Source organism: Strix aluco, chromosome 1, assembly GCF_031877795.1.
Source record: "Strix aluco isolate bStrAlu1 chromosome 1, bStrAlu1.hap1, whole genome shotgun sequence".
Classification (NCBI taxonomy): Eukaryota; Metazoa; Chordata; class Aves; order Strigiformes; family Strigidae; genus Strix; species Strix aluco.
In genome coordinates, this window is record NC_133931.1 from 162,910,370 (window position 1) to 162,936,520 (window position 26,151).

At 38.8% G+C, this 26,151-nt stretch overlaps 1 protein-coding gene across 1 annotated transcript in view; it reads right to left on the bottom strand.

Moving 5' to 3' along the window:
* The window catches only part of SUGCT (succinyl-CoA:glutarate-CoA transferase), a 334,394-nt gene that overhangs the window by 206,486 nt on the left and 101,757 nt on the right, over nt 1-26,151 (bottom strand). The window lies entirely within an intron of this gene.

The following is a 26,151-nucleotide window of genomic DNA, read 5'->3' on the forward strand; positions in this document are numbered from 1 at the left end:
CTTTTCCAGCTTTGAGGATTTATTTTTTTCTTTTGGCTTCATTACAGCGGCCTTACTGGCACATTTCATGGTGAACAGAACATTTAACTGGGTAGGACATAGCAGCTTTCATTTCAGTCTAAATCATCTCCACTTAGATTTTCACTGGATAAAAGAAAGTCTGTAACTGGCATCATCCTCAATTTTTACCATTGAGTCAGGGCATCTTCTAACACTGGATAATGCAGACAGATTCTCCTTTCCTCCACACCTCTCCCTTATACAAGGGTGTGTAACTGCAGTTGCAGTCATATGTGTTACAACCCAGTTTTTGCAACCATCTGGGAAAAATTCTTTCACTATTAATTTGACTTCAGTGCAAGAGGCCAGCAGAGGTTAGTGTTCTAACAGTGACGGTGCCTTGCTTCTTTCTTGTAGAGAGAAAACCCCATCTTCCATTCTCAGAAATCAATCTTTTTTATAAGCTATCACATGCCCTGCTCTAAAGGTGTGAATTCTTACTATAAATTTTGGTAAAATAACACCCAAATTTAAGCCCTGGTATGGGAACACTTTAATAACAAAAAGTCTTCTCATGCCACTGTGGCTTATTCTTCTTCACAAACAGGAATATGCCATTCCAACTTGCAGTTTTTCATACAGATACAACTACATCCACACTAAGAGTCTTTTACCATCTGGTATAGTCAAAGCTTTAAAATTGCATGTGGAAAATTATGTCCACTGAAATACAAGTAACTGCACATCACAGTTAGGATATCACTTGTTTGCTCTCACTATGTTTAATTTCCTGGTAAATAGTATTGGTCAGTGATAAAGTTTACAAATTTATTTTTCACACATTTAATTAAGCACTTCAGTCTTAAGTTTCTTAGCAAGCAAAGATGAAATTCAGCAAACGTTTAGTCCCAAGCATGTAAAAAAGTCTGACTGACTTGACCCCACATCAGTAAAAGTCTAGAAGCATGCATAATGCAAGGGTACTGCATACTCACACTGAGGAAAGCAACGAGCGCAGAAAAAATTGGGGAAAAGAATTCAGAAAAGAAAGTTGTAGATGAACACATAAACATTTTTTAGATATATCTCCTCATGCAGATTTCTGTCAAAAATAATCATGATAGAGCCTGGTCTAAGAATATGTAAGACACTTCCCCACTCCCCCCAAATAAATGGCTTTTAGTAGGAATAGTTATGAACTAAAACTGTCCGTATAAACTTACTAACTTTAGTTACAAACAAGATCTGTTTTCTGAACATCCTGCCCAGATCCTGACCTGTCTTTGTTGATGCTCTGAATTCTAAAACCAGCCACACACATTTCACACAAATTATGGGTTAAACGCTACACGTATCTGTGTGCATATGTAACACAATATAGTTTTTATTGGTACGACCACCTACTACTTCCAGTAAACACAAATTAGAAATTCTTTTACGCATTCTTTTAAACTTTCGGTCTGTATTGCAAAGCCTACAATATATGTCATATGTACTTATATACAGATCCCCTTCCTCTGCACTCCAAAATATATTTAAATTGGTAGTATGGGCAAATCTTAAAGAGTTTACTATTTATCAGCAACTTCTGTTGAGACTTGGAGCTCTGTAAGAAGACTGCAACCACCCAATAGCTGCACACCACTATGAAACACGCATCTGTACCCGTGGGCTGCCCGTGCAGGCGCGGAAGTCACTCTAAATTTAAGGGCCTGGTTATTAGCATGTGTGCTTCAGTTGCTTTGAGGAATGTGTGGGAAAACTGATTATTCTTAATTGCATTGTATGTCTAAAAAGCTAAAACAACAATCATGTCATCCTTACACAACAAAAACGGTATCATAATAAATGCAGCAGTGTCTTTTTCCATGAAGCTTAACTCAAATGTCTTTGGCTGCTATTTTAAGCTTCCCATTACAAACCAGCTGATTATTTGCCAGTCATTGCTGCTGATAAAGCAGAAACTTCCAAATGTTATTAGCACAATATTGATGCCAACATGTAAGGGTGATAACAATGGTTTTATTCATCACCCATAAATGTACGCACACTACAGGTTACCACAGGTTACTGTCTGGTCACAGAAAGCTTCACAATCTTATTATACAAAGGACAGTAAGGGCAAAGTGCAGACAGATTTTAATGAGATTTTGTTTTGATAAACTGCTGTCCATCACATCGAATCATTTCACATTAGCACAATAAAAGGCACTCCACACACAAGGCAAAAGTCTTTTTTCCCTTCCGCTTTTTCTGAAGAATGAGGCTTTCTGATAAGATTCCTGAGAGCATGAGCATGATTTAACCTGCTCCTCCCATGTGGTATCCTGAGCAACAGGACATCACTTGGTGAAGACAAGAAACAAAAAACAGGCAAAAAAAATTAGTCCACATATTATTCATGGAAAAGACAGAGCATCCAAAGGTGTAGCTTTTCAGCACGGTGTAAAAAGCTTGGGGGTTTTTAAGAAGATAATCTGTAAATCCACACTGAACAATACATAGTACATGACATCAACATATGCGTGTTCAAAGCCAGATCTCCAGGTCCAGTGTGCACGCATCAGCACCTCACACTGACTAACAGATGTTCCAGGACCTCATTAAGACTCAGCACTTTTCCGAATTTGATCCTAGAATGCTCTATATACCTAAGATACTTTGCGTACTGAAACATTTTAACCTCCCTAAAAGCACGGAACATAAACTCTATCCATCTTCAGAAACGTTTTAAGTGGTTTACAAGTATTCTCAAAAAAATGCTATACAAAGAAAATGCAGGACAAACTTAACCTTAGTTTATTATCAAAGCCTTGCTGAGATAATGTGAGGCCAAACTAGCCAGTCTTTGCACTGCTCTAAGCCAACAGCCTTTCAAAATTTGCCAGCTTTGACGGTGCCAATGAAAGACCATCAATCTCTTGTATTTATTTGCCTGCTTTATGAATTTTAAGTCTATATATGCTGTGTCAATCATCATCAATCATACATAAAAATCTTTGCATATGTTTCAATTCACATGTTGATAACACAAACAAAACTAAAATGTAAGGGACCAATTAAAAGATAAGCCGATTCCAAGAAAATGATCAAAAGTCCAGGTCAGTTTTCACTATATGAATGCAAAGCACAGAAATCAAAACAACCAGAACATCTGTTGCTGCGTATGGTGATGCTTTACTCCCCTCCATCAGGTATTTATACACATTCATAAGATCTCCCCAAGCCTTCTCTCCACTCCTCCAGGATAAACAGTCCCAGCTCTCTCAGCTTCTTCTCATCTGAGAGGTGCTCCAAGCCCTTAATTATTTTCATGGCTCTGCGCTGGACCTGCTCCAGTATGAGCATGTCCTCATCCTACAAACCCCAGAGGTGGACCCAGTTGTGGACCCATAACTGCATCTACTGGCTATTCATCCTCACTGGTGCTGAGCAGAGGGGAAGGATCTACTCCCTTGACCTGCTGGCAATGCTCCTCCTAATACAGACCAGATGCTCTCTTTGTCACAGGGGCACGCTGCTGGCTCATGTTCCATTTTTTGTCCACCAGGACCTCCAGGTCCTTTTCTACAAAGCTGCTTTCCAGTCTGTACTGATGCACGAGGTTACTCCCTACTGTGTGCAGGACTTCATATCTCCCTTTGTGAATTTCATTAGGTTCTTGTTGGCCCATTTCTCCAGCCTGTCAAGGTCCCTCTGAATGGTGGCACAACCACCTGGTGTATCAGCCACTCTTCCCAGTTTTGTATATTCTGCAAACTTGCGGAGGGCACACTCTGTCCATCATCCAGGTCAGTAACGACTATATTAAACAGTACTGGCCTAGTATACCCCTGGGGTTACTACTAGTGATTGGCCTCTAGCTGGACCTCACACCACTGATTACAACTCTTTGAGCATGACAGGTCAGCCAGTTTTCATTCCACCTCAAAAATCTAAATCTAAATCAGCACTGTTGAGGGAGGGCACAGCGACAGCACTTCATGGTCTAGTCTCAAAAGCTACTGGCAGATCAAATCCGACACACACTGAAATATAGCCTCCAGTCATCACCATTATTAGGTAGCTTCCCAGGGCCACAAGGACTGTCGAGGTCAAATGCAAAGGATGCAAGTGCCATCCAGGCAGAAACTAGATGTCACTTCTTCAGACACTTCTCAGGAAGAAGAATTTGGAGGCCAAACAATACTTGGAGATACCAGTAGAACAAATCATTGGGTTTTCAAAACCAGAGGATTATTCCATATTTAGGAAAGTTTAATAGCTTTAATTATCTGAAAAAGCTACTGATTATTTTCATTACCAGTTACCATATTGGCCCCTTTACTGATAATGGCAGTCAGTGGCTGAAATATTTGAAAGCTTCCAGGCCTCCATTTGGAGGAAGCTTTGCACTACATCAGGAATGGTAAAAGGTGTGTGTTACTTGTCTTTAAGAGATTTTTTTTGTCTGATGTTCCTACATGAATAACAGTTGGAATCTGTAAAGATACTTACAATCCCTTTGCACTAGGAAGAGCTGATGCTAGATACCCTCAGATTCAAAGTATCTTGCAGGAGAGCGCTGCCTTTTGATTTGTGAAGTTGAATAGTAGCATCTCTAACAGCATCCAGTGATAAATCATGAGGGTAACAGCTGAGGGCTTGCAGATAGTCACTACATATTGGTGAGTTCTGGAGCAGGGCTTAAAGGGTACTAACTTCTGAATGCCTTCTAGCTGCTGTTGGTTTTACAGAGCAACAGGCTGATTGCTCCAACTGGCATCATGAAGCAGCTTGCTTAAGATTTTGGAAAGATGCCATCCTTTTATAAAGGCTAGTTACAGTATTTCTGTAAGGTATGTGTTTGTGAGCACAACAGGGAGTGCTCTCTGATGGCATTAAGGGAGAACACTTCTCTGAGCTCCTTCCCAAGGCTGGCATAGGAGCAAGCAGCTTTGTGTGAAGGCTGAACAAATCTTTGGGAACAGCTGGGGACAGTGCAGAACAAACACACCTACTGAAGGAGTCTGTAAACATAAAAAGAGAAAAAGCTAAACCAGTATTTTCAAACAAAGGTTTGAAACATATCACCAACATTTTTTAAGAGATTAATTTTTCATATGCCACTCCTTCCTCTCCCCTCCATCTTCCCACTTACAGCAGTTTCTTCACTCACTTACAGAATCAGCGAATAATTACTCACTAAAACACTACTTAACTGTACATAGGTCTCCATTTATGTACTTGAAGTGCTTACCCGGTATTAATGGGTGAGCTCAAAGACAAAAGCAGGTCTCTTGCAGGCTTGGAACCACGGAAAAATCACAGTGTTACTTTTAATTTATTGCATAAGTTGTCTTCAATTACACTTTGAAGTTTCCAGTGTGATATTTGATTTAATGCAAAGGTCATTTAAGGACAAGCATTCTCTAGTCTTAATGTAGATTAAAGGCTGCAATTAAGAATGTGATGCATTCAGGATTTGACTGACCTGTACACGGTCTCTCTTCTCCTGTCAATCAAATGTATCTACAGCATATGTTGATTTTTATCTCTCTCCAACCCTATCAAACTCTGGTTCCCAAATACATTAGAGAGTAGGAGATCCTCCATTTTGCTGACGTGGAACAGTTACACTCCTTCCAGATGGGATAAACCTGGCACGTCATTTATCTACCTTTACACATCGGTTTTAATAAAATGGCACAGAACCATAGAGTAGCCACATTCTTTTTTCTTTCAAGGGAAGTGCACAATCCTTTCATAACAACTTAATATTTAATTACTGTAACAAATGGGAACAAGACCAAAAAGTTTGGTCAGTGGTAGTTCTGAGCAATACACATAAATCACAAAGACCACACACTTTGAAACTATTTGCCTACTTTGCACTCTCTTCCAGTGAAAGCAAACAGTAAAAATAAAAAATGTAAATTTCATGGACTGGATTAATGTATGCTGAATGTTCTCACTGAGCAAACTGAAGAAGGGCATTCCACACAGAGATTTCACTTTTTCCCTCTGGTCTTCTCAACTCACACTACTTGTCTCTCTCCTCACTGCCATGTTGCGGGACGTGCTACCCTGCAACTTCACAGCTATCGCAGTCTACCAGACAGATCAGTATTAAGAATATCTCTAATAATTCTCTGGCAGAGAAGAGAAATTTGACTGGATGCCATGAGCTTGTGGGAAAGGTGTTTATGGTAAGGCTGGGAATGATTACTTTGGTCTCTGAGATGAGGCAGAACACTGGCACTGATGTCAAAGAACGTACACCATAGACTACCAACCAGGGAGACCATTCACTTCTGCAGAACCCACGATCCATTAGACAATGTTTCTCATCAATCTTCAAGTTCCATATATGTGTGAGTACAGAAAAAATGACCTTGCCTAACTGAACCAGGAGCAAAGCAGATGAAAACCATTAAATGTGCTCTGAATTCACCTTACTGAAAGAGGCAGCAAAGTTAACATACCACAGTTAACAAAATCACAGCATCAAACAGGGACATCAACATTTGGCATTATAGTGTCTTCCTCTCCACGCTCACTCAAGAAGCAGGACACCCTCGTTCTGCTCTACAGCCTATGTCATGTTTCTACCCAGTTGTTGCCTAATGTGGGAAGTATAAACTGCTGGGAACAGACTGCAACCAAGGCCTCTCCAATCCCAGCTCACTGTCCTAAGAAATAGGTTGGAGACAGGATCCCTCTCTCACTTACTCTTCTTCTGGTCATATGATATTTGCACTGCTCGTTTCCCAACTGACTAGATGCAATGCATAGATTTGTAATCTATAAGTATCAGTTGGGCACACTATTTACCAAAAAGACTTTTATAGCTGTTACTTCATATTCAGTAGTGCAATGAAGGTTAACTTTGGATTGCATACACTTATTTTTAAAGATGAGACTTTTATTCATCTCAAAGAATACATGCTGCAAGGAAATGAAACCATTTTCTTTGTTTTCTAATGTGAATGCAATATATGTCTAGCCTCACCACCCAAAAAGCCATTTTAAAATTCCTGGAAGAGCAGTGAACAGCTTTAAAGTGGGAAACTTGTCACTTTCCCAAATTTCTAAAATTTTAAATACCTAAAACTATACCTCAATTAAAAATAAATTCTCTGGTATTGTAAACTGGCATTAAAACTGTTCCTCGCTGTTGAAAAATAAAATATCAGGCACAGAATCACATTCTCCATTGCCACATTAGTTTTCCGTTAGTTTTTCAACAATGAAATTACACACACACAGACACGCACGCACAAAATAAATAAACTTTAATCACAGTATCACACTGGAGCCAGTGTAATTAATGTTGTGTCAGCATTTCCATTTAAGCCACTATTTTCAAGAGGTTTATAGCACAGCCATAAAAATTCAGTTAGGTTGAAATTAAGCAAACAAGGTCTTATACAGCAAGCAACATTTAAGTATATATACAGACAGCAGCCAGTTACTACTTATATGGGAATTAAAATAGACGCTTACTGATTTTAAAGGGCACTGCAGAGCTATTTTTTTAAACAATATTTTTCTCAACATTTATAATAATCTCTCAAAAGCCTGAGTTCAAGCTACGTTTCCTTACCCTTTTTCCTTCTCACACAATAGTTCACACACAATTTCTTCCAATTTTGGGATTGTAAGCATTGTTTTTTTGTTTCACTTTTAAAGTAAAAGAATGCAATGAAAACATTTCTTCTGAAAAACAACACACGTGACCACAGCCTGATCCTGATACAGGCCTCCAGGCGTTACTGAAGCAGCAATGACAAATAGTTCTTACACCTTCCAAAAATCTTAAGATACAGCTGTCTGGAAAATCTGAGTACTCAAATATGAGGTTTTAACAGTGCTATTTAGAATTTAATTCTAAATTAGGTCCTATTTCTGTTTTCAGCAGAAATCATCAGAGCAGGATTTGTGTCATTATTTCTGTCCCTTTTTCCTCTCTGATCATTGGCTTTAGGCGATGTAGTGGTACAATTTCCAAAGCTGGGCTTTGTAATACGGCCTACCTTTTTGGTAAGTCATCCTGAGCCAATCACCCTGGCACTTCAAGCTGCAGACAGATGACCCAGTGCAAGCAAACTAGAACTCAGACTGGGCAGGCAGTGCTATTAACTTAAAGGTCCCAATAACTTAATGTCCTGCTATAAAGAAGGCTCTTCAAAAAGCTGAGCCCTGAATCATTTGTGAGTTTCTCTGACAACCAGCCAACCGAGAAGAGCAAGGGATCAAATTAGCACTGATGCTGACGAAAATCAGCAAAACCGCCAATGAGGACATAACAATTACAGGGGGGCAAAATTGGCTGCGTTTCGTAATTGGGCACTTACACAACTTAAAATAAACTGCACTCATATTTGAAATCTGCCATTCAGCTGCAGAACAGGATGGACAAAGGCAGGAGAAAGTCCACTCCATTCTGCCAATGTGCCTTTGCCCTGTTTTGGAGATTTTTCAATTAGTACCTCACTCGAAGAGTATGTGATCCTACGTACTATTCAGTAGACACAGTATGGTGAACTAAGGATGGATTTCAAGTATTTCAACCTTGACTCTTCAGCATCCTTGATTTGTGGTTTTAAGTCAGACTCATTAAGGTTTATTGCATGTAGTTTGTTTTGGTTTAAAACACTCCTTTATCTCTAATCAAGGATTTAAAAATTGAACTGGCCAGACATCCAGGATGCACACTATTTAAAGTCCTGGATTTACGCCAAAAAAACCCATTGCCAGGCCGTAGGAATAATGCTAGTGAGTTCTATTTAAAAAAAAACTGAAAAGTAACGCTTGATGAGTGGAACATTTATATGTCTAAAAAAGTCAGAAGTCCCTTTCCTCTTCATTTTCCTGTAAATTTCTATTAGGTTTCCTTAAAACTATAAAATTCAGACTTCTGTTTTTCTCTAATATTCTTTTTTTATCGTTCCCCATTAGTCTGAGAAATATTGAAATATCACATTACTGCAATTACAATCTTTTATCTAACTCAAATTTAGCATTATTCCAATTGTTAAAATTTGAAAATCACTACAATTAGAAATTAAAACATTACACCTTTTGCCAACTTAAAACTGTGCTGGCCAATATTTAACCAATTTTTCATTCAAGCAATAAGTCAAATTATCTACTGAGAAAGAGCTGAGGAAATCTGCATGGTAGTAGTTACTATTTTTAACAAAGATCTTTACATCTATGGCTGGTAGAATGCTTTTGCATAATAAACACAACTATCCTTTACAAAAACTTGTTTTGGAGAATCAACACAGTATAAGTGTGCTTCTATTATCACAGCCTAACATCTATGTCAGATTTTATTCACGTTTGCACAAAACCATCAGCTTGCACCCCTCGCCCCCCCCTGAAGTCTGACAGACATAGCTATGCCAGTAGAATGGTGGGAAAAGGCAATAGGAGGAGACAAGAGGAGAAGTAGAAAATCCCAGCTTTCAAAAAAGATCCCACATTTTTCCCCTGCAGATTTGAAAGGAAAAAAACCTTAAGTTTCTACTCACAGGTACATCATGCTGTTCTTTAACAAACACGCTTGATTCTTACAGTTGCTAGGTTTATTTTGAGGTTTCAGCTTGCCTTATGCTGTCATAATTTTTTTTTTTTTTTTGGCTCTGGGTAGCAGAGGGACAGCCTCTCTCTCATACTATGAACACCCACATGACAATTCTGATTTAATCACAGGAGAATCATAGGAGTCTGAGCTTATTTAGGGCAGGATTCTGACTCTGAAGATCGCCCAGTGCCACAGAGTTTTAATTTCTTGGCATGACCAGCTCATTTACTTCCACTGTCAATCCAAACCCTTACTTTTCACCTTCTTAAAGAAATGCCCAATTGCAACCCACAGTGGCAATTTAAAAGTTTAAGAACCATGACTATATTCACCTCTGCCGAACACTGTGACATCAGAAGTGCAAAATTACTGCATTTTTGCCACAGATAATTGCGATAAGTTGATAGTGAACACTGTACCAACATCACAGTACCTCAGTCAACTGACAAGTGAGCATGAACATATACTGCTTCCCACTAGTCTTTTACAAAAAAACACATATTGTTTTACATATTGTCATAATAAATAATTTACAGAAACTAAACTAAAGCAAGTACACACAGCACTGCAATTAAATTAGATGTCAGTCACATGTAGTCAAACAAGTTGAAAGCCACCCAGCTACTGCTATCCATATACCACAGCACAGCCACGTTACAGCCTACATGCTGACAGCAAAGATCTCCAGTAAGAGTGAACATCTCATAAAGAGCGGACGATCCTTGTTACAGAAATGATCCCAGCTATCGAGCAGCCCAGTCTGGCTATGGCTGAGGGATGGTGCCAGTGAGTCTGGAGGAGCAGCCTGGCACCTGGCCTTCATCGTGCTCTTGCCTCCCTCTTTGTTGAGCCGGTGAAGTCAAAGGGCTGGTCTCCTAATGATCCCGATGGTGACACTGGGGTTGGCATCAAATGGGCAGCAGCAAGCCCGGCACACAGACCTGCCATTGTGCTAGGAAGGACTAAAACGGGCTTTTGGCAGCAGTTTGGCCTGTTCTTGCACCCCTGATGACAGCCTGAAGTGCTGCCTGCCTGCTGTCCCCTGTTGGCTATGACATGACCTTTCACGGAAACAAGGTTCTTGTCCCTCGATTATATGAAGCTGATTATCTGATTGCCTCACTTGGGGAGGGGGAAGAAGGAGCAAACATGGAGAAGAGGTGCGTGGATTTGTAAGGGCACTCTTCCTCCCCCCAGGGTGCTGATGAAAGCATTAGGATGTTTTACAGCTTCCTTTATAACAGTACCAAAAAATAATACATAGAGAGGAGTAACAAAATGCATTTAAATGGTTATATTAATTAAAACAGAGACAGCTTTCAGTAACAGTGGGATACTGGTATATTTAATTTCCTTCCAATATACATTTCCTTTCACAGTTTCAAAGCTTGGGCATTTTATTAGACATTGACAAAGCTGTGCTTATAAGGGGGAAAGATCGCTAGTGAAAATTATGCAGGGACGCATACCAATTTTCACATCAAGTTATGTATTGAAGCATAAGACTTTTTAGACAAAGAATATATTTCTCCAGCTACTCAATTTGTCTTTTTCTTTTCAAAATCTGCACAAGTTAAAACAAAATACACCAAGTGATCTAACAAAGCAACCTTAAGCTACCACGAAGAAAGTAAAATCAACTGAGACGAGTGGGACATGTGGTTGTTCACTGGCCTTCAGCTTCCAAATTAAAATGGAGGTCCTATAGAATAAGATTTGTATTCTCTTCACATACAAAGAAAACCCTGGCTTTTAAATATATAAGACAGGACGACAGCCTTTCCCTCCCCTCACGGAAGTTTAAAGCCCACTCAAAATTGGTTTGGTCTTAAAACCTGATGAAACAGGAAAAATAACAGGAAGTCTATGGTGGCATATGATTGCCTACCTTGAGCGTTTTGGCATTTCAAGGTTTAAACTAGGCAATTTGTGTTCCTCTACAAGAGACTCGGCAGAAGTACCACGGCCAGCTCGGGCTAACTGCCTTCACATTTGTCCTGGTTTTCAACAGACTGCAGAACGTGACCTGAGCCCCATCTTCCAAACAGTCTTTCTTGAGCTGCTACAAGCACAATGATACTTGTAAAATGCAATACACAATTAATACACTGCTAATAGTACCCAGGCTGGGACCTAGGGGTATTTCAATAACACCTATCCAGACAGCAGCACACATCCCTTTGTACAGCAGTGGTCACCTCCTACTTGGAGGTTTCTGAAAACCCCATGCTGCTAGTCTGCTGTTGACATCAAGAATCATTAACTTAGACAGCAAGAAGAAGGGAATCAAGATTTCCACTGGTCATTACTATGTTTACACTGTTAAAATGTCACCTACAATAAACAGTTTGCAAACAGACAGACAGCTTCAGGAGGCAGATAGGTTTTCTCGTTCCCTTCTCACATCAGTTAGCAGAATGTAAACTTAAAGATCAGAAAGCAGTTATGTCACAAAAACACGTGTTAAAACAAGGGTTGTGTGGGTGGGAAAGGCACAGGCATTTCAGGAGAAAGGAAAGAAAAAGCATTATGATGATGATGATGATGATGATGATGATGATGATGATGTACCTGGGATCATGTTTGCTCCCACCCATGCAACAACAGAAGTAGCAAATAGTAGAAGTAAGAGGGCTTGAACATTTTCCCAGACCACAATTCTATCCAAAACTCCACTTTGCATAAGAAAGGGAAGGAAGGAAGGGATGGGAATTCTGCGAGCCCTAACAACTGCAGCTGCCAGTCATTCTGCTAACTGCTCCGCAGGCTGCGCTTTCCATGCAAGTGTCCAGAGCCAGATGTCCGAGACAGGGGTTTGGCAGAGAAGTATTTTGTGGATATGGACCAGTGTCAACTTAAATAATGACAGATGCAGAAGTTCCCAAACCTCACTAGATCCACAGAAATGAGCAAATACCTGATTCGAAAAGGGTGTGCTAACTCTAAACCTGACAGATGATTTAAGAGTTAGACCTGGATATTTTGGAAGCGAAAGGAAATAATTTAGCTGGTGAAAAAAAAAAGAAAGTGTGCAGTGATTTAGATTAAACTCTCAAACCAGGACAACCTAATCCGATGAACTGTTGTTTTACGTTTTGAGGAACCGTAATATGATTTGTTGTTCTGAAAATTACTGTTGTGTTTTAAAGTACCCAACAGTTTTCCTCCTGCTAGAACCAATAGCAATAGCTGTAGAATTAGTGGCAGCAATGACTTGAGGGGTCATTATTTTAGCTATTAGCATTTAGGGAACATTTTAACCCACTGAATTCTAATGGACTTAGCTTAAAGGAAAATTATATAGCCACTGTGTAAAGCACATCAGTAGCCTGAAAACCATCTACGGATAGATCATCGCCATCATTTCATGTTAAGTCATCAAAACAAAAACATGTAACTAATTTGGACTGGCATCTCCATCCTAACACTGCATTTCTTTACTTTTCCCAAGCAAAAACACAGTGCCTGACTCTCCATAGAGAAATGATCTCTACATGCTTTTCATGCTGTTCCATACCCTACTGGCTAAAACAGAATAATATAGAGACTATGAAAAAGAGCTAAGGAACCAAAGCTCTTAAAATGCAATATAAGGTGTGAATCGAGGAGTGGAGAAACAAAGATTGCCCTTTTTTGGGAAGAATTTGAATGCAAGTGCCTTTGTTGTCCAAAGCAGCACAAGGGTGGCAAGTACCAAACAGGAACACAGGAAAAAGTATATCATCATTGCAGAGCTAAATGTGGCTCTAATCATAAACTTGGATAAAAGGTTTTGATAAGTGTTCAGGAGATCAGTTTGCTTTCTTGGCCCAACTGGCATTTAGACTGATATAAAACACAAGCTCTAACACTGCTTATTTTTCAGTATGGACATAGCCATAAACAGCCCGTAGCCAGATTACAGGCACCAATCTACTCCTAATGAAATCCATCACTGCTCCTCCTCAGATATGTCACAAAGTTTACATGTTTCAAAAGCAAGCAGACATATAGGGACTTTATTGTCCAAAAACTTTGTTGGCCATGCCATTTTGCCTCCGTCGGCCAAATCATACCAACAACAGGTAATTATATACTGCTAAGAACACAAAGACATTTTTTGCTGCCAGGTGTTCTCACATTTTGCTTCTTTTTGAGGCAGGGTGGCTGAGAATGGTCTAGGTCCATTAAACAACTGTGGATCTAGTGACTCCACATTTGAGGCAGAAATAAAGTAAACCGCTGTCTAAATTTAAAAATTAAAAAAAGAGATCTCCAGATTATCTCTATATCACACATTCTTCCCCCATAACCCTATTCATGGACCTTTTATCTGGGTGACCTCAGCTTGCCTAACAGGCAAATACTACCCTTTCTGGATAAAGGCTGGGCAAACTTGTAGCTTCAACAGACCTCTCACACTTTCTCTCAAAAAAATCCAGATGTTATTTCAGGGAAATCAACATTTGGGAAAACAACTGTGGCTTTGAAGCAGTCACTGAAATACATAACTCCACACTCTGGGCACCAGCAAATGACTGGCCAAAAAACAAATCACAGTACAGCAGCAGTAAAGGATCTCAGCAAGCTTAGGGATTGATAAGTACCCCCTTCATCTGTCCTAATTATGCACAGGCACAGCAAGCTCTTTACAAAGGTCTAAGAGAGTGTCCTCCATTTTGGAGAAGAAGCCATGCCAGATGTGCAAGAAGATGCATGAGGACTCTGCAGCTATTCAACCTGCATCAGCTGTCTCCACATCTCCACATCAACACAAAGGACCTGGCAAAACATGCTGCTGACTTCTTAGGGCAACAAGCTACTCTTGAAATGCTTTTGCACTTCATTTCATGCCCAGAATTTTCTGCTCTTCCTCAAACGAGAGTTGCATTCATGCCAACAGATGGAAAACATCATCATCTAGAGTTGGATCCATGCCTTGCTACTGGCTGGAACAAAAGCCATGGAAGTACTTTAGTTAGTTGAGTTAAAAACATTTTTGTATAGTTGCCTGTGGATGAAAAGTTTTCCCACAATACACTGCAGAAAAATTCATACTGTGATGTATCTTAGTGAAGTACCTGTAGAGCTTTCTGTGCTTAACCTAGTGTCAGTGTAGACACAGCGCTCTGGCCTGACTTGCACATGGGTTTACAAGTAGGTGCTCCATGTTAAAAACAGTTTACAGCAACTATGCCAAAAAAACCCAGACCAAAACCCCAGAAAAAACCCAACGCATGGAGCAGCTGAAAAAAGATACCATCATAAACAGGTCTGTCACAACAAAATAAAAGAGAATATTCTAGAATGGAAGAGATTGCATCAGAAAATCAGAGGAAAATCCCTAGTCCTGGAACTCGCAGTCTCATAGACAGAGAGGGAAAATCAAAAGGTCACATATGTATGTCAGGGAATATCTGAAGGATCCAAGAATGAATGCTGAGATGGGAAAGGGGGTGGTTTCCCTTCACTAAGAGACAATCCCAATCAGTACTTCACTGAAGAGATTACAGGAAAACTAGAATAGAGAAGGGACTGCCAAATCCCCAGCCATGAATCTCTGACAAACAGCAATTCTCTGAAGCAACATCTTGATGGTTGAACTGTACTGTGGGTCTACCATGGTACAATCCTTCCACATAGCTATTACCCATGCTGCTCAGTGTATCATTCATATTCACAAAGCAGTCTTCTTTCTCCCTCTGTCTCCAGACTTCTCTTTTTCATGTGTAAACATTTTTTAGCGATATGCTCAGTTATACTGAAGAGCAAAAGATTTATCACCAAACACTTCAGCTCTCTTGTCTCATGGGCTGTAATTCTTCAGACTGTGGGTCAGGGACCCTTCCCTTTCACCGCAACACCCAAGAGACTAGTTTATCTGAAATGTGAATTTCCCATACCTTTAGTAATTTCTACTCAAGAGAAAATATAAACTACCATTCAAAACTGCACAGAGCTCCATCTGTTGCAAAAGAGCTACATTATTTTAGACTTTTATCTCTTCACCTCCCAGCTCTTGTCCCCTGCATCCCTCCAAATCCCAAATAAAGACAGAAAGGGTGCAAGTGACTTGGACACTGTTGAGGTTTCTTCCTACCAGTGAAAGAACCAAAATACCTCTGAGAAAACTACAAGCATCCTTCTCTCAAGTCAGCCTCACCTTATCAGATACTGGATTTTACTCCTTGACTGTTTCACAGGTCATCTTTGGCTTTTAAAGTGCTAAAGGCCTGTCCCTGACTTGACTGGAGATTGCTGAAGAATTGCTGATCCTCCCCTCTGGAATCCTTGAAGCAATGTCCTTAGGCTAAAATGGCAAGATAAGATTTGATGTCATTGCCCATTCTCCTCTGCATTTTGCATCCACAGCATGGCATCCTATAAAGCACAGTTTCTGCTACTCTCATTACAATTTCTAAGAAGCAAGGGGGAAACGGAATTTTTTAAGAGAAGTAGGACAGAAATTCAATTACTTGCAGATACTTTAAAAACTCTGAAATACTTTCATTATTCTGTATTAATAGTACTATTAACTACTTCCTTCACCAGTTGTTTTGGGGTTTTTTAATCAAGCTTCGGCAGGATTATAGTCATTATAACTTACAATGAATTTTTTAACATTCCTGAAATCCAAGCATGACACTGGCTTCTCTTCCCAATTTCCCATTTCCATTTTAACAGAATGTTGCGTAGCAGAGTTTTAAGGATAACTTTTGAAAAAAAATACTATTTATTAGGGATTTGTTTTATTTTAATTGGCAAGAAAACATAAAGAAAACAATTACAACTGTTCCAAAAAGTCTATTCACCAAACAAAGGCAAGCATTAAAATAAAATTATTTTTCTGGTTTCAGCTGCTAAGAGCAATGTAACTCGTCATTCAGGATCAAACCACCAATGTCTACTCACAACAGGGTACGGTTATGTAAAATTAAGGCTGGCACTGCATTGTGCCCAGATGCTTGAGGTTTGGATCCTTAACTATGAATTTCCTTCCTTTTATGATCTTAAGCCAGGGAACAATAGCTGTGTTTTAATCTTGCCTTTTGTGAATTTTCTTGGTCTTTTCTTTCAAGTGTTTACATACAATGATACAGCCCTGAGTGATGCCACAAAGTAACACATCATCCAAATCTAGCTGTTTACCACATATGCTATGATATCATTCAAGGTTGAACGAATCAAATTTTTTTTTTTTTTCCCATGGAATGATAATGGACTCATAACAAAGAAGCGGATTTTTTTTAATGTCATTCACCCATGTCTGCATCAGATGGCATGCTTATGATTAAAGGCTGCAATATTATGATTCCCCAAACTTATTCTAAATTATTTTCAAATGGAAAGAGAGAAAGATATCTGGAAAGGACCTTCAGCAGCATTACCAAGTCCCTTTGTTCTCCTCATTTTATGAAGACTACAGGACTGGAATTCTGCACCAGATTCTCTTCAGCCATTGCAAACTGGTTTGACTTTACTACAGTTAACAAACAATAAAAAGACACCATTTAATGAAATAAAATCAATTTGCACAAGCTAATTATCTCTTCAATCTCGTATTTTCTTTTTTTACTACAATACCGGCCATGTAAAATATAGGTGCATGAAAAAGGAAATTATGAAGATGATGAATAAACTCATCACAGCTATTAGTGAGAAATTCTACAACCACAGAAGGTTTTAGAGCTTCACATTTTCCAGAGCAACTTGAACAAAACTGTTAGCTTTTATTAAAAGGGGTGTACTTTTTTTGCTAGTAGGGCAGGAAGGCCAGAACAGCTCCCTCTTTCAAGTATACCTGGTTTCATCTCAGAGAGAAAAAGAAACAGGCTTCTAAAAACAGAACTTTGCATTATAAAGATTAACATACTATTCAAAATGACACCTTTTCCAGATATCTATTTGATATTTCACCTTCCTATTAAATATATTGGATCCAATCCTCATTCTATTCTAAATATAAGTACAATACACAGGGATTCAAGTTTCCTTAATTTTGTCAGTGTCGATCCATTTTATGGATTCAGAACTAATGTGCTGGTGCTCTTCAAAGCATGCTCTCTCCCTGCTTTATTTTGGAGCTAAAACTTTATTATGGCTAAAAGGCCACTGACTGCAAAAATCCAGGTTAAAATAGCTTTTGGTCAGTTCTGACACCACAGTATAAACAGAGTAGCACCTTAACCCTCAAAATTTCATTTAAGACTATACCTTCTACAATATAACTAAGAGCAGCACAGCCAGACTCTTTGCTTAGACTGTCATCCCTTTGTTTTGCAGCCAGGTAAACCTCTGGACACATTGCTTCCACTCCTACAACATTTTTAAAGAGAAGACAGAGGTGCCCATTTCTTGCACTCATTTCTGTGGCATGTACAGAGAAATACAACAACGGTCTGGTTATTCAAGGAATACAAAACCTGACGTATATTAGATGCACCCATAGTGTTCGTATTTCCAAAAAGGAGGTGAGCTGCAGTGTGTGTTTTCTGTTCTCCTCTTTCAGGAGGAAGAGAAAGCTCCACTCTGGTCTGCATACTCCAGAGTAACACAGGATTGGCATTCAGATCAGACACCATCAATAAATCTGTGTGGCATCTTCAGTGCTACTATCAAAATCAAATTCATTGTCACTACAGAGAGACCGCCTGCAAGTACAACTCCCAGCAGAGTTGGACGGCATGGTCTGGGGCATGTGGGACTTTGGCAGCAGACCCAAACATACCAGAGAGCTTAATGTAGCTCTGGGTGCTCCTGCTGAACCCAACAGACGATCTGTATGGGTGCGAGGCACACTCAGTGCTTTTGGGAATTCACAGAAGGATGCACAATAGAACAGCTTCGATTACGATTAAATAGTTTGGGTTTGATTTTAATGGGGTTGGACTTTTGCTAATATAATCTTTAACCTTCATTTACAACACACGGGGATTGCAGCCATTCTCTCTAACAGGTTTTGTCTCTGAGAGGTAACACCTACCTCCTGGTAGGAGCATAGAGAAACACTCAGTCTAAGGCAGGGCTGGTTCCTCTGCAGCTACTGGTACAGTGCCACACGGCAATCTTATATTTTCAGGGAGCTACCTTCTCTCTTGTTTTTTCTATGCTTGGCTTTCACTTGATTTCATTAATGTTTTCTGAGCATCTGTAGGGTCCGCACCGATGCCACAGTCTTGCATATTCCTAACATTGGAACAACCAGACATAATTTTTTTAAAAACATTCAAAAGAACAAGATGGCAAAAGGAAATGTCTAAATTTTAAATAAATAAAAGAATAGTAAGACCTGAAATATATTTTGCTTTTTAGATTTTTTTCCACCTTTCAGTAATTTTTAGTTATTGCTCCCAATATATTGATCTCAATTCAAAATGTTTAAAAGAAAAGGCTTAACATCCAACAGAGGAAACAGTAAAAAAAGAATACATTATTGCTGCACAGAACATACGTATTGCCTTTACATATCTAAGTCCCATAAATTAATCAAGCTGGAGGAATATGCCAAGATGTCAAATAATCTACATAACCAAGTTCTACTGTATTTGCATTCTTCATGGAAAATACAGACTTTCTAATCAGAATGAATCTGACACTGTCGTCTAAAAAATACTTATTTTGCCTGCATCTTTCTTTTCAATACACAAAAGAACAAATTCACACTGGTTTGCTTTCCATAATGCATAATATTATTGTGCAATGTGAAACACAATCTTTCTATTTTTTTTAAGTAACCATTTATGAAGGAAGCTAAATCTAACATTAAAATTAAAGTGTGCTTTCTGTCTACAGAGGAGACTTCAGAAAAGTAAAGCCTTCCCACACAGATTTGCTACAGTCAGCCCAGCTCTGGAGATACTATACTTCCAGGATGGAGGTATAAATCTATTCTCTTTGGCCACCCTAAGTGTCAGGATACCAATGGCCACAGGGATTCATATGATCATACTATTTAGGAACCTTCCTGAAAAAAACCTCAAAGCTTTTTTACTTATTTGTTGTGAATCTGGAGCACTAATAGCTGTTGGATGGTAACAACTGACCTAACCTGGCAAAACCTGATTTAGGATGAATGTTCTAGCCCCTTTCTAGTTTTGTTTTATTTACATGAACATTTATATGAATGTAAGATGTTAACACTTTATTTTAATAAATAAAAGTTTTTGTTACTTCATTTGTTATCTCAACCACCCTTTCAAGCTATGTTAAACAAAAGATGTTTAAACAAATGGCTGATCAGCAGCTAAGCAAAAGAATTCTAATCTAACACAGCTTCTCGTCTGCTTCAGGATAAACTTTGTACAATCTTTTTTTTAACAGGCACAACCAACAGTTTATGTGGTAATCCAAATCGGCAGGAAAGCCTAAAATTATTTCTTTTTATTAAGATAAATGGAGCTATGAACACTTGGTGGTCAAGATGACAAGAAAAATCTAGAGGAAAACTCACTTCAAAATTCTTTTAAAATACGTTTCTGCTAATACTTTCAGATTTTGTACAAGAACGTGCATCTTAGTTAAAAGGAGGCTTCCACTGAATAATTATTTAAAGAAATTAACCATATCCTAGAGTGACTAAAGGTCTCATCAGACTTAATGTTTCTTTTTTGACAATAATATCTTGCTCCTGTTTAGACGGTGAATCCCTGTGCCCTGGGGGTAGGTAGTCTGTTAGCCATGTATGGGAGGAGCCTCTGGCACTACCACGCTACAAACCAACAATACCACAGAAAGCACACCTCATCACCCTCTTGGTTTGTTTTTCCTCAGAAGCCAAGCAAGCTATGTATATCCTAACACTTTACTTCTACCAACAGCTTAAGAAACAAATCCAAGACCTTCCAGGCAATGGAGCTATGGTAAACCTATGCAGGCAGTTTTCCTGGTGGGAGAACAGTCTACGCTGTCAGAAAAGTTATTTTGCTGGTATAGCCTATTTGAGTTCCCAAAATAGTTACATGCCAGGAAAGTAACCCCACTTCCAGAACAACTGTTTACAGTAGGGCTTCTGCCAATATGGCTATGTCAGTTGAACTGTGATTTTTCCCACACATCTAACCCATATAACTATGCCGGCAACACTTTCAAGTATAGCCAAGCTTAGCGTGTGAAGCAATTGCACAGATCATCTTTTTCCATGTCTCCATGTGATATGAGTTTTATGTGAGATGGAAAGGTTATTAAAAATCTGTCAACCCAAATGCCCTGTTTGTCAACTGGAAGAAAACACCACAAGAGATACACAGAACAATAGTCAAAGGAAAATGTTGCCGCATTTTCATCATATGAAGGAGGATTAGGGGCTGTGCAGTAATTTTTTTTAATTTTTTTTTTTAAATTAACAGTGTCTTGCTTGCATTAATTATAAGAAACATTCGAGTCAACTGTTCCTGGCTTGGATTAATTTCATGATTCAAATTATCCTGAATTTACAACACATTTGTGTGTGTTTCATATTGGGACAGTTTTAATCTTAGTAAATTAAGAGCTACAATCTGTTTCATTTGATTGTATTCCATTACACTTTGTTCTCATATAATAGCTACCCTTCAGAATTCAAAAGGCTTATCATTTTGAGCTGCAGTCAAAAATAAGAAAGATTGACTTCAGTAGGGAGTGGTACAGAGTTGGATTTTCTGATCCTCTTTATTCATGAAGTACCAGCTAGCTTTGGGGCCACTCAGATTTACATGTGCACCAACGTTGATGGAAAGATGTTCTAAACGTTTTTTCCCCTCAGATATATGTCAGATATGGAGCTGCTTGACATAAAAATAAAAGAAAATCGTTCTATGCAGCTGTAGTCTGCAATGAATACAGACAGTCACAGAGTAGCAAAATTTACTAGCAAAATGCATCTATGTGTATGGATCTTTCCTGTGCATAATTCCATTGGCTTTATGCACATGCTGCTTCCATGGTTCCCAGTAACACGGTGGTTACAAAATAGTCTCATGACTGTGTTTCAAGAGAAAGGCAGGCCTCCTTTTAGGCTAGTTCTTGTATCACTAGAGGAAATCCACTAGTAAATTAAATCAAATGGAATCTGTCAGAGTAAAATATTACAGTTCTGAAATAAACAAAAGCCTAGACATACAAATTTGGGTCTGAAACACTCTTTACACATTCTTTTCTCATTATTTGCTCTGAAATACAAATCAGTTCATTCACTATGGGTCAGATGCCCAGTAACTCATATAATCAGAACATAATACAACTCATAAGCAAGAACCCACAGAACCCATGCCATTTCATACCCTGAGTTATTTTTAGATTTGTAGATTATTATCAAATCTTGATCATAAATACTTCCACAACAGTGATTTTTGTACAGCTGTCAAAACTTTTGTGAAGACTCAAATGCTTTTTTGGAATATAATTAGGCCACTGGATCAAATGATGACACTTATATACTCACCATCTTAATAAGAGTTTACCTGTCACATTTAATAACGAATCAGCTTTGATGCAAACATTTAATGAATTACAAAAATATCTACATCATTTTATGAATTCCTTCCTGTATCATGAAACACTATTTATGACTGTAACTTCAGCATGGGCTGGAAACCTATATGCATACTCTTCCCCTGAGGCTGAGAAGAGTATTGTGAATGATTTCACCACTGTATACTTCTCTCCTGGTAGAACATAAAGCTGGCTCTGAGATTAAAAGGTCAGACTTGATTGCCTGTCTAAATCGATTCAATCAGGACCGTGACAATGACATTTCAACTTCAGATGAAATCATTTGTTTATGAGTTATATTTATAGGCTTACTTGGAGACTGAGAATACAAATACGTAATGATATGTCTTTTAAAAAAAGCATACTCCCTTACATAAGCAATCAAAAATCCACTGCAGTAGTCACTCCTATGCACTAACAATGCTGTAAGCTTTAGTGGTTTGTATTATCATTTTAGAGAAAGGACTTACCAACATCTTCAGTGTATTCAGAATTATGCTACGCTATTACATGGAAACAGTTCCAAGGACCTGGATGACCCATCTGCAGTCCTTAGAATTTTACAGTACAGTGATATAATGTTCTCTCACAAAATATTACTCTCTGAAGAGCCTGATAAATGTTTATCTTTGGCTCTTTCTCCTTCCTGTTTAAACAGTATAGTTTCTATACTCTTTGATAAATATTCTGGTTTAAATCTAACGTTTTCATACCCAATCTTCTAACATTTATTTTAAAATTCATTTTGTTGTCTGCTGTAACTACATAGATACCACTAGGCAACATTGTTGGTTTGACTGATTAAAAATTTAGGTGTTCCTAAAACACCTAAGTCATGCAACTCTATCAGACAAATTCAAAGTTCCTGCTCACATTTTATTTCATCTTGCAATACAGTATCTTTAATAAATTGCACCAGGCTGCATAGTCCGGATGAAGTCTGCATGCATTTTTTTTCAAACTGACAGGTCCTATTTTATTTATGAGAGTACAAAACTTGCATGGGACTCTTTAATTTTAGAGAGAAGGACTTTAATGATGTTTGGCTCATCCACATCTTTGCATTTTCCGCCAGGTCAGCAGCTGAAGGCCTTGCACTTTTGTACAAAATCTAATAAAACTATGGAAAATGACAGCAAAAAGAAAATTAATGCATCTTAAATGTATTTTAAAACATGATACAGTCCAAAAGGGAAAAAAGAAAATGAGAAAATGTAAGAAAAGGGATGGGCTATGAGGAACAAGTAAAGAAAGTCTACTGGAAATAAGAAAGTATATTGGGAAAAAAATCAAACAAGCTACACAGAAAGATAACCTCTTTGAGAACAATCATTTCTTAGGCTGCAGCTTTATACAGTCACCCCTAACTGATTGAAAAGTTGGTGTCCAACCTGATGTCTCCAATGAAAAGCCTGTGGTATTCTCACCTCAGTCCCTAGAAGACAGTAGTCCTCAACATTAAAACCACATAGAGTTCAGAAAATTGGCCATTCTTGTTCAGGGAAGTCTAGGACTTAAGCTGTTTGAGAACTGAACTTCCTCTCACCCCAAAGTAGATGTGTCCTGTTGAGCCCCAGTGAATCAACATGGACAGCTTCTAGAGGTTGTCAGTTTTTAACAAAAATGGTCATACTTTCAAGCTCTACCTTCTTTCTCTTCCACAGACGTTTGCCATAACTGTTCAGAAGCTGGATCTATACTAGTAGAGTTCTATTCTGTTTGAAATAGAGTAAGCTAAATTAGAAATGCCAGTTACACTTGTAAAATGGTACTTAAAGTGAAAACCAAAACACATTTGAACATATGAGATACCAGGCTGAGAGAAAAATGCATACTGCTGCAATGGCTGCAAAGCAGCTGAACGCTTTTCCAAAACATTGTTATCAGGAGCTATGTTGATCCTACTGGGTAGCTTTTTTCTGCTGATCCTAGTTTATTCCCTATTTCTGCACGTATGCTTAGGGGTACAGCAGCTGTCATCTGATACATATATTCAAAAGCAGAACAGTCAGGAACTCCTAGGACTAAATTTTTTTCCTACAGAAAATGTTTATTCGTCAACAGCAAAACTCACAGTAACACATAATGTCAAAGAACAAGATAGGTTTAAAGTTAAATTTGAAATCAAAAGTTGCAATAATTTAAGAACATTTAAGACTTTTTCAGAGCTAAATATTTTAATTTTGAAACAAGCTTCCATTTTAATTTCCTTTATACTTTATGGCAAAATACGCTATGTAATGGAAAAAGTGAAACGTTATTTCCGTAGTTTTAGCTTGTGGAAAATATTTTTTTGTTTGGGGGCAGGGGGCATGGAAGTAGGAGAGGAGATGGATCTTTGTTGTTCTGAGACAAAAGAAATTTTCAAATTGCAAGAATCTCACTGCATGAAAGGATTCCGTTTCTGTACAACTGCACACATTAAGCGATCAGCTGCTACAGATAAGACACTTAAATGATCAACCCTGGCACATAACCAGCATAACTCTGTAGCAAGCGGCGTTGGAGAGCCTGAGGAAGTACCACCTTCCAACAGGCTGGATGCTGGGCAAGCATGCAGCCTCCAAACAAGCTGCACGTCATAGTAACAGCACTGTTTGCAATTCTCTGCTCTGTGCTCCACCACGCTTCCCTACCTGCAGCTTAAAGCTATCAAAAACCAGAGCTCTGTCACGTACAAACTGCAGCGTTACATCGCACAGCCTTTTCTCATCGCAGAGTAGAAGCACAGCAGGTCTGCAGCATCTGCCTCTGCCATATTAATGGCTTTCACACCATTGTATGCTGAGCCAAAATGCACAACTAAATCACAACTATGCTGGAGCAGGGGTCTGGCTCACACCTCAAGTAACTCCTGATCTTTATTGCATCTTTTTTCCAAAGGGCTGGAATCACATTCTTATTTCCCATTTGTTCCCTATAAAGTCGCCATTCAAAAATGTATTACCAAAGCATTGTCATGGAAACAGTAAAGGCTAAAACTTTACTTTAAAAACAATCTTGCAGAGTTTTAGGCAGTTTTTCTCAGATCATAATTGCTGTGTGTTTTCAGGCAGAGCCATAACAGACGTCACTGGTGATTAAAGAGAATCTCCAAACATTTTTTTATACGACATGTATGGTGACCCTCTTTATACTACAGAAGGGTGGGGAGACTCTTTTGTCATCCTGTCTCCTTCTTCCCATTTATCCAATATTCCCACCTGCTCTTCCCTCCTAACAACTCCTTTGATGGTGCACATCATTTTGCTGCCTTTGCTACTCAGCACCGATTTGTAAAACATCACTACCATCAGCCGCTGCCACTGGCATTGCCTTCCCTATGAAATGACACAACCAGAACAATCACAGGGCTTGCTCTGCAGTGATTATTCCCTTCTCCTGTTGCTCCACCCAACAACAGCACAGGAGAGGGGGACATTTTATCTGCAACTCTGGTCATCGGATCATCGGATAAGTCAGGTTGGAAGGGACGTCAGGAAGTCTCCAGCCTATTCTGCAGGGTCACCTATGAGATCAGAACGGGTTACTTGGGGGTTTATTGAATGAGTTTTTGAAAGGCTCCAAGGATGAAGGCTGCACAACCTCTCCAGGCAACCTGTTGCACTGACTGTCCTCATGGTGAAAACATAATTGCATTTGAGTATGTTCTTACTGCAACATACGCTTAGGCTAAGTAATCCCCATAAGAAGCATAAGGAATATAAACTTATTCTTTAAATATCATGCAGTTGGCCTTAACAAATGAGATGCAGTGCTGCCTAATGGAGAAAACCATAAAATAGACTGGTGACTTTTTAGGTACTTCTAACAGGACTTTTGCTAGCCTGGTGACTGACTTCAGAAAAGTTACTTCATTTCTGTCTCAGCTTCCTCATTTACACAGTAAGTATAATGAGATTTACTTACTCTGTAGAACCTTTTGTTGTTAAGTAAAAAAAAAGTGATAGAAAAAAGGTAAGTTTGATAATGAAGGTGATAATATTGATATAAGTATTTATTATTGCTAACGTAAAATACCTAAATACACATATATATGTACATCTAATGTGTATATATACACGTAGATTCCAGCATAGCTATAACCATCCCTAACAGTAACTACCTCTGAATTAGCCTTATCCAGGTAGGTA